This window comes from Brassica napus, chromosome A8 (assembly GCF_020379485.1).
Source record: "Brassica napus cultivar Da-Ae chromosome A8, Da-Ae, whole genome shotgun sequence".
Lineage (NCBI taxonomy): Eukaryota > Viridiplantae > Streptophyta > Magnoliopsida > Brassicales > Brassicaceae > Brassica > Brassica napus.
Window position 1 is genome coordinate 6,858,841 of NC_063441.1, and position 6,766 is coordinate 6,865,606.

The window sequence follows — 6,766 nt, forward strand, 5'->3', positions numbered from 1 at the left end:
CACTAACTAATCTAGGGTCGAAATCTAGAGAGAGAAAATGTGATAAATAATCTAAACCAGACGTTACCTTCCAGACATATCTGAAGAATCTGATCCCATGTATCCCAAGCCCCAAGACAAGCGGTTATGTCAGGTTTAGTGTTGGAAATCAGCTTTGGCTACTTCATACGGTTCAAGGTAAGTGTGTAGTTGATTGGTTGATCCGCTTTAGCATCTTTAGTGCTATCTGCAATCAGTAAATCTAAAATGGTGCTAAAGATTGGTTAGATATTCATGTTTAAATCAATATAGGATTATAGTCCCTATTTTCAATAGCTAAGCATAATTTCTTTGAAATTCCTTTTTACATAAGAATAAAATAAATTATATTAGTAAATCTCCCCCCAGACTTAAACTACACTGTCTCAGTGTAACTCAGCCGGAGTTATGATGAATAGTTTATAATGTACGAAATATAACAAGTAGGTAAGATACATCTGACTGGATTAAATATCGATCGATGTGTAAGTGTTACATCGATCGTCGTGTGGTTGCCTATATCGAACGATGTCGACGTCTCGTCGTCGGTCGATATTCAAGTCCTCCTACTTGGATCTCCTAAATCTGAAAGAAATAAAACGAAAGAAATTAAATGCTAGCTAATAAAACCAAACTAAAATACCTAATAGTGGGTTGCCTCCCACTCAGCGCTTGGTTATAGTCATTTAGCTTGACTGTGGTAGTGATTGACTATTGGGTAGAGAAGCAACTGCTTGTTGGAAAGCAAGCATCCACGTCATCTCTGCGCATTCTGGACCAAGATGCAATGAAACTTCTTGTGGCCTCATCATTTTTTGTCCATTTGTCATCCATCTTCCCAAGTACATTGGAGATTTTCTGTAGCCTTTCTTGAATGTGTCAATACTGACCTGGTGCCAGCCTATGTTGTCATAGGCGTATGCTGAAAGATCTGTCAGTTCCTGTTGCATTGACTCTACTGTCTTATGTATCAGCTGCTAGCCGATTGGTATAGATTCAGCGTCGATCGATGCGATTATGTGTTCGTTGGTCGATCTCGGTGAGTTGCCGTCGATCGATTTTTATTTTGTCCTATCGATCGATGCTGATATCGGATGTTGAGCTGCGAGTTGCCTCTGAATGGCTTTAACTTCTTTCTGTAGCCATTCTGCGTGGTTGTCTAAAGTCCACTGATTTTGTTGTCGAATGGAAAGTAGATGTCATTGCAGCGTTTGTCAAGTCGTTCCTCCATGGTGTCTAGAGCAGTGTAGATCTTGGATGTGATCTTTTCAACTTCTGCTGCTGTGTAAGAAAGTAACTCCATAGGTTTCTTGCCATCGATCCAGGGTCCTCTTAGCCTGTCGATCGATGCTGATTTTGCCTGCAAAAAACTTTGATTAGTAATGTTCTCAATATCCTTTTGGGCATCAAGTAATTGACTAGACAATTTGTTTAAAACTATCATGACTGGTGATATAAAACGGTCATGCATATCCTCGTAAGTCCTCAGCCTCTCATTCATTGCTGATACTTTGGCGTCGAGCGATGTGAAGGTGCACATGTCGATCGATGTGGCTTTGGTGTTGGTCCTTCTTGCGAATGGTGTCCAGATCTTGCTGTAGTAGCTCGATTTTAGTGCTTAGCCAGTCCACGTTGTTGTTGAGAGGGCAGTAAACGTCGTTTATCCTCGTGTCGATGTATGAGACTTCCCATTCATCCCTGTGTTGTGTTGAACATTGCGGTTCTGCAGGGATCTTAGCTGTAGGAATACTGACGTCGATCGATGTTGCACGTGGTGCGTCGATCGATGCTGAGGTCGTAGCTTCCTTCTCAAGTTGCTGACGTAAATTTTCAATTTCTGTCCTCATTTCTGTCATACATCTGAAAAGCTCATTGTAGCCTCTATCCAAAGGCTGATGTGTGTCATCCACCAGTGTTTTGAGCTCCTCTCCCAGTTTCTCCTGAGCTCCACAAATACCAAACACCATCTCATCGATTTCATCTTTGGTGTAGAGTTCTGGTGCCAGTCTTGTGAGTGTGAAGGAAGTGGCATGTTCTGGAAGAGAGATGTGGCTCTCTTCAAAAAGAGATGCTCTTTCCAGTATTTTCTTGATGTTGTCCTTTGTGATAGGTATCATCTCACCAGCTGCGCCTCGTGCGTGTCCACGCTCATCTTTGTAGACGCCATATTCGTCCCTTTGTTCATCCATATCGATCGACGTTGGTGTTACTCTATCGATCGATGTCTCCGTTGTACCGTCGATCGATGCTTACCCTTTTGGTTGGCGTGATAGATCTGGATTGATCTCTGTTGTAGCGACTCCTGCGTGGTTGTTAGGATCTGTCTGAATGACGTCTGGAGTGCCACGTTGCTGTGAGAATAGGTTGTCAGGTCGATTGGCTACTTGAAGGATGTCTGCTATGTCCTCTCTCGACACTTGTAAAATCCTTCCATCCATTGCACGTGTGTTGCCATCTGTGTCCCTGAAAATACCAAATTCATCAGGTGTTAGAAAACTGTAATCAATGTTTGCATAAATATTCAATTTAGAAATAGAAAGATTAGGGTTTAGAGTAGTATCGATCGATGTAGATACAGTTACATCGATCGATGGCAGTGTAATTTCTGCAGAACTTGTGTTCTTGAGATGATTGATCTTCATGGATTTTTCTGTTGATGTAGAAGGAATAGTGTTCATCTTTTTTGCTTGTGTGTTTGCTCTGATGTGTGTAGGTGGTTTCGGCGGCAAAACGATTTATATAGGTATCTATAAACCTAGTTGGGGAGGGAATATTCTCCTGCTCCTGTATTTTCGCTGCGGCGCGAAAATCGATCGATGTTCCTTTGTGGGTGTCGATCGATGTGAGCGGTTGTTTTGCTGGACGAGGGTGGGTATCGACCGATGCGGAGTGCACAGCGTCGAACGATGTTGGAAACGTGTTGGTGAACTTGTGTATTTCAAGTCTTTCATCCTGCAAAGACATTTCTATTGCACGTTCTTTCCAGTAATCCTCATCGTATTACTCGGTATGTTCCTCATTAGGTGAAGTAATTACAGTGTCAACTGCAAAACTTTCATGGAAACCACTGTCTGCCCAACTGCCTATAGAATAATCGTCATGTCCTCTCCTGGTTGGAGGTTGGAAGGCAAAATGTTGGTGACAATGATTTGGTGAAGCGAAATGGTCAAGTGGGTGCATTACGTCGAGTGACGTGTTGTTGTGGTCATCGGTCACCATTGACACATTGGAATCGATCGATGGAAAGTTGGGGTGTCGATCGATTCCGAGTACTCTGTTTCGTACTCCGATTCATACTCTGCTCCACAATGGCATGCGCCAATGAAGCCAAGTTCTTTCCCATAATCCACAGAATTAATGACCTTTCTCTTAGGTCGGATGGGGTCGTAGTGGATGTTTGGGTCTATGAGCGTTAGACACAATTTGTTTTTGTTCATGTCACATACAGCTCCTACTGTAGCTAGGAAAGATCTTCCAAGCAGAAGTGAAGAGTTCCAGTTAAGCTCGATGTCTAAGACATGAAAATCTACAGGGACAAGGGCATTACCAATCTGTACCTCCAGATCTCTTATGATGCCTCCTGATCGTTTCTCTGAAAGATCCACGAAGGTTAAGGATTCTGTTGAAGGTTCTATGGTCAAACCAAGCTGGTCTGCCATGATCCTAGGGAGGATACTAACAGATGCTCATGTGTCACACATTGAATGGGGAAATTCAACACCCTTGACTACGCATGGTATTGCGAACTTCCCAGGATCACTATTCTTCGTCAATGTGATCATATGTTTTATCTTTCCTCTGACTTGATGAAACATTCTCCTAATGTCCTCCTCAGTTACCTTTGTTTCTCTGAAGAACATCCACAACCGGTGTGTGAAGTAAGCTTCATCAAAAGGTTTTTCGATCGAGATTCTGAGGACTCGTTTAGTGAAACCATCCATCTCCTTATCGTTAGCTTTCCTCTTAAGGTTTTTAGGAATCTTCTCCTTCCTTTTCCTTAACCTTCTCCCTTCAGATTCTTGTTCTTCTTGAACAGATTCTAGTGAACTATTTAAAGGGTTGGGTTTTGGTTCGGTGGGTTTGCTAATGGTTTAGGTGGTGGTCTGAGTGCATTGATGTAATCATTATCGATTGAAGGTAACCGCACTCGGTATGTCAGAGGTGCCTGTCGATCGATGGGAGGTGTGTTGTGACGATCGACGTTGGGCTCACTCTGTCGATCGATGGTTGGCTCAACCGATCGATCGATTTTATCATAGAAAGGGGAGGGTGGGTGAGGATGCTTAGCTGCGAATTCTTCATGAGTTAGAATTCGAACCGCATTGCATTCAGTCGAATTGGCAGACGACGTCGATCGATGACTGGAGCAATCCGTCCATCGATCTTCATCATGGTCTGTCGATCGATGCGAGTTCATCGACATCGGTCGACACCATTGGGATCCGCCAAGACTCATGGAGCTTTCGATTTCGAAATCTCCTTCCTCAAGCTTTTCATTTCTCACCACTTGCCAGAAATCATCATCTATGATGGCATTTACGTGGTGTTTTCCTTTGTCGGCTCCTGTCTCTCTAGCGAAAGCTTCTTGCCTCTTTATAGTCTCGCCCGTCTGAATTACTTGAGTTTCAAGTTTTCTCACCTGAGTCCCTAAGGTCTCGATTTTGGTGTTCAGATTGTTGTAGGCAGAGTCTATCTTACCGTTGAAATCCATGGGGATTTGTTGTTGTCCCAACAGTACTCGATCAAGCATCTCTTCGATCTTGCTCTTGCTGTTGTTGAAGGGTTTTTGAAATTGTGAATTTTTATTACTTCTTTGGCCATTTCAAAAGAAGTTTCTGTTTCCGCCCTGGTTTCCAAATTTCTGGAATCAGGTACCTCCGATGTAGTTCACATCTTCTTCTCCTTCTATATCTGCTACTTCTCCTTCAGCTGAACAGACTTGCTTCTTAAGAAGCTCGTGCACCACATCTAACTTAGCTCTTACTTCGTCCATCTGTTCCTTTCCGATAGAGGCTACAGACTTCTTCCGTTCAGAGTCAGTGTTTTTGGTGCTGTTGATGTTAGCAAGGTTTTCGATAAGTCTCACAGCTTCCAACGAATTCCGAGTAGTGAAGTTTCCTTCACTCGCCGTATCAAGAGCCATTTGATACTGTAAGGCGAGACCTCGGAAGAAAGTGCTTAGCAGCTGCACTTCATTAAATCCGTGGTGTGGACAGTCTCGTTGGAAAAGCCTAAATCTAATCCACGCATCTTTGAAGGACTCTCCAGCCTTCTGCGAGAATGTGGAAATTTTGTTCCGAAGTTCTTCAGCGCGCGCCTCATCGAAGAAGTTTCGTAAAAAAGCATTCTTGATGTCGCTCCAGGATGTTAAAGATCCTGTGGGTTGCTGCCTAAGCCAGTGCATCGCTTCTCCATTCAGCATGTATCTGAAGAGCTTGCACAGCAGGTAATCTTCGGGGACTCCTTCCATCCGAATGGCAGCGATTAGATCCTCGAACCGTTCCACATGGTCCATAGGATGCTCATGCGGTAACCCAGAGTAGGGTATCTGCGACACGAGAGTGTAGTATTGAGGCTTCAGCTCGAAATTCTGCTTTTGGATCTCCGGAAGTCGAATCGCTGATCTGTTGGAATAGTACTCATCTGGGCGATTGTAGTCGGCCAATGGTTTCGATCGAGCGTCCTCATCTACAGGTTGAGCAGCTCCTGTAGCATCAGCATCAGGGATTACAGTTCTCTGAGCATCTATTTTCTGACCTGTTGCATTACGCAGATGACCAGCCTGGTCATACAGGTTTCCGTTCTCATCCTGAGTTAGAATAATAATGTTTACCATTTTTGACGACACGGTATCGATCGACGTACGCGGTGTAGTATCGATCGTTGTCGAACGATTGGGATCGATCGACGATGATGGTCTGGTGTCGGTCGACGGTTGATTGTGCGTATCGATCGACGACGAAGTGATTGCGTCGAGCGATGTGGAACGTTGACCTCTACGGATGGTGCGTTCCAAATGAGCAGGATCGTCTGAGAACAGCAAGTCTTTCTCCTTATTGCTTCTGGTATCGCTGGGCATGCACCTGAAAAGACAAGAAAAAGAAAAATTATTAGAAAAAATGGGGTAAAGAAAAGAAAAAGAATTAATAAAACTAAATATAATGGCGATCAAAGCTCTCCGGCAACGGCGCCAAATTTGATACCACTCAAATTACCCTAAGGAGTGTTACTCTCATCAAAAGAGGTTCAAATGTAGTACTTAGGGATCGAATCCACAAGGAGCTAGGGAACAATTAAATCTAGTGTTTATTAATTCTAAAGGTTGTAATGTTTTAAATGAAATAGCAATAGTAACTAGCGAGTAAATGATAAATGTAACTTAGGTTGGAAATGATATTAGATGCAGGGCCACTATTCAGGTGTTGGAGATTATAATTCCTATAGATGCCTAACTGTTGCATGCATGATATATTAGAGCTCATTCGCTTAACTGAGTGATCAGCTGTCGCATGTACCACTGGTTAACAGACTAGATCTTGTGTCTCACCGGTTAGATGCAGACACAAGAGAGTGTCGATCGATAGTCTATTAAGACATCGACCGATACACCTTTGCCAACATCGATCGATTGTCAGTTGAGGACAGCGATCGACGGGTTCTAGCCAGACCTATGCGCAAGTATGAAAATGCTCTACTAAGATTCTAAATTGGCGGTTAGCCCTCTCTAGCAATCCTAATATGATAGATA

The 6,766-nt window shown here is 43.3% G+C and overlaps 1 non-coding gene across 1 annotated transcript; it reads left to right on the plus strand.

Annotated features, from left to right (window-relative positions):
• The first annotated feature begins 5,216 nt into the window (after positions 1–5,216).
• Positions 5,217–5,322, plus strand: LOC125577550. The gene has a single exon (XR_007315961.1). It is a non-coding gene; the product is annotated as a small nucleolar RNA R71 (small nucleolar RNA).
• The last annotated feature ends 1,444 nt before the right edge of the window (positions 5,323–6,766 follow it).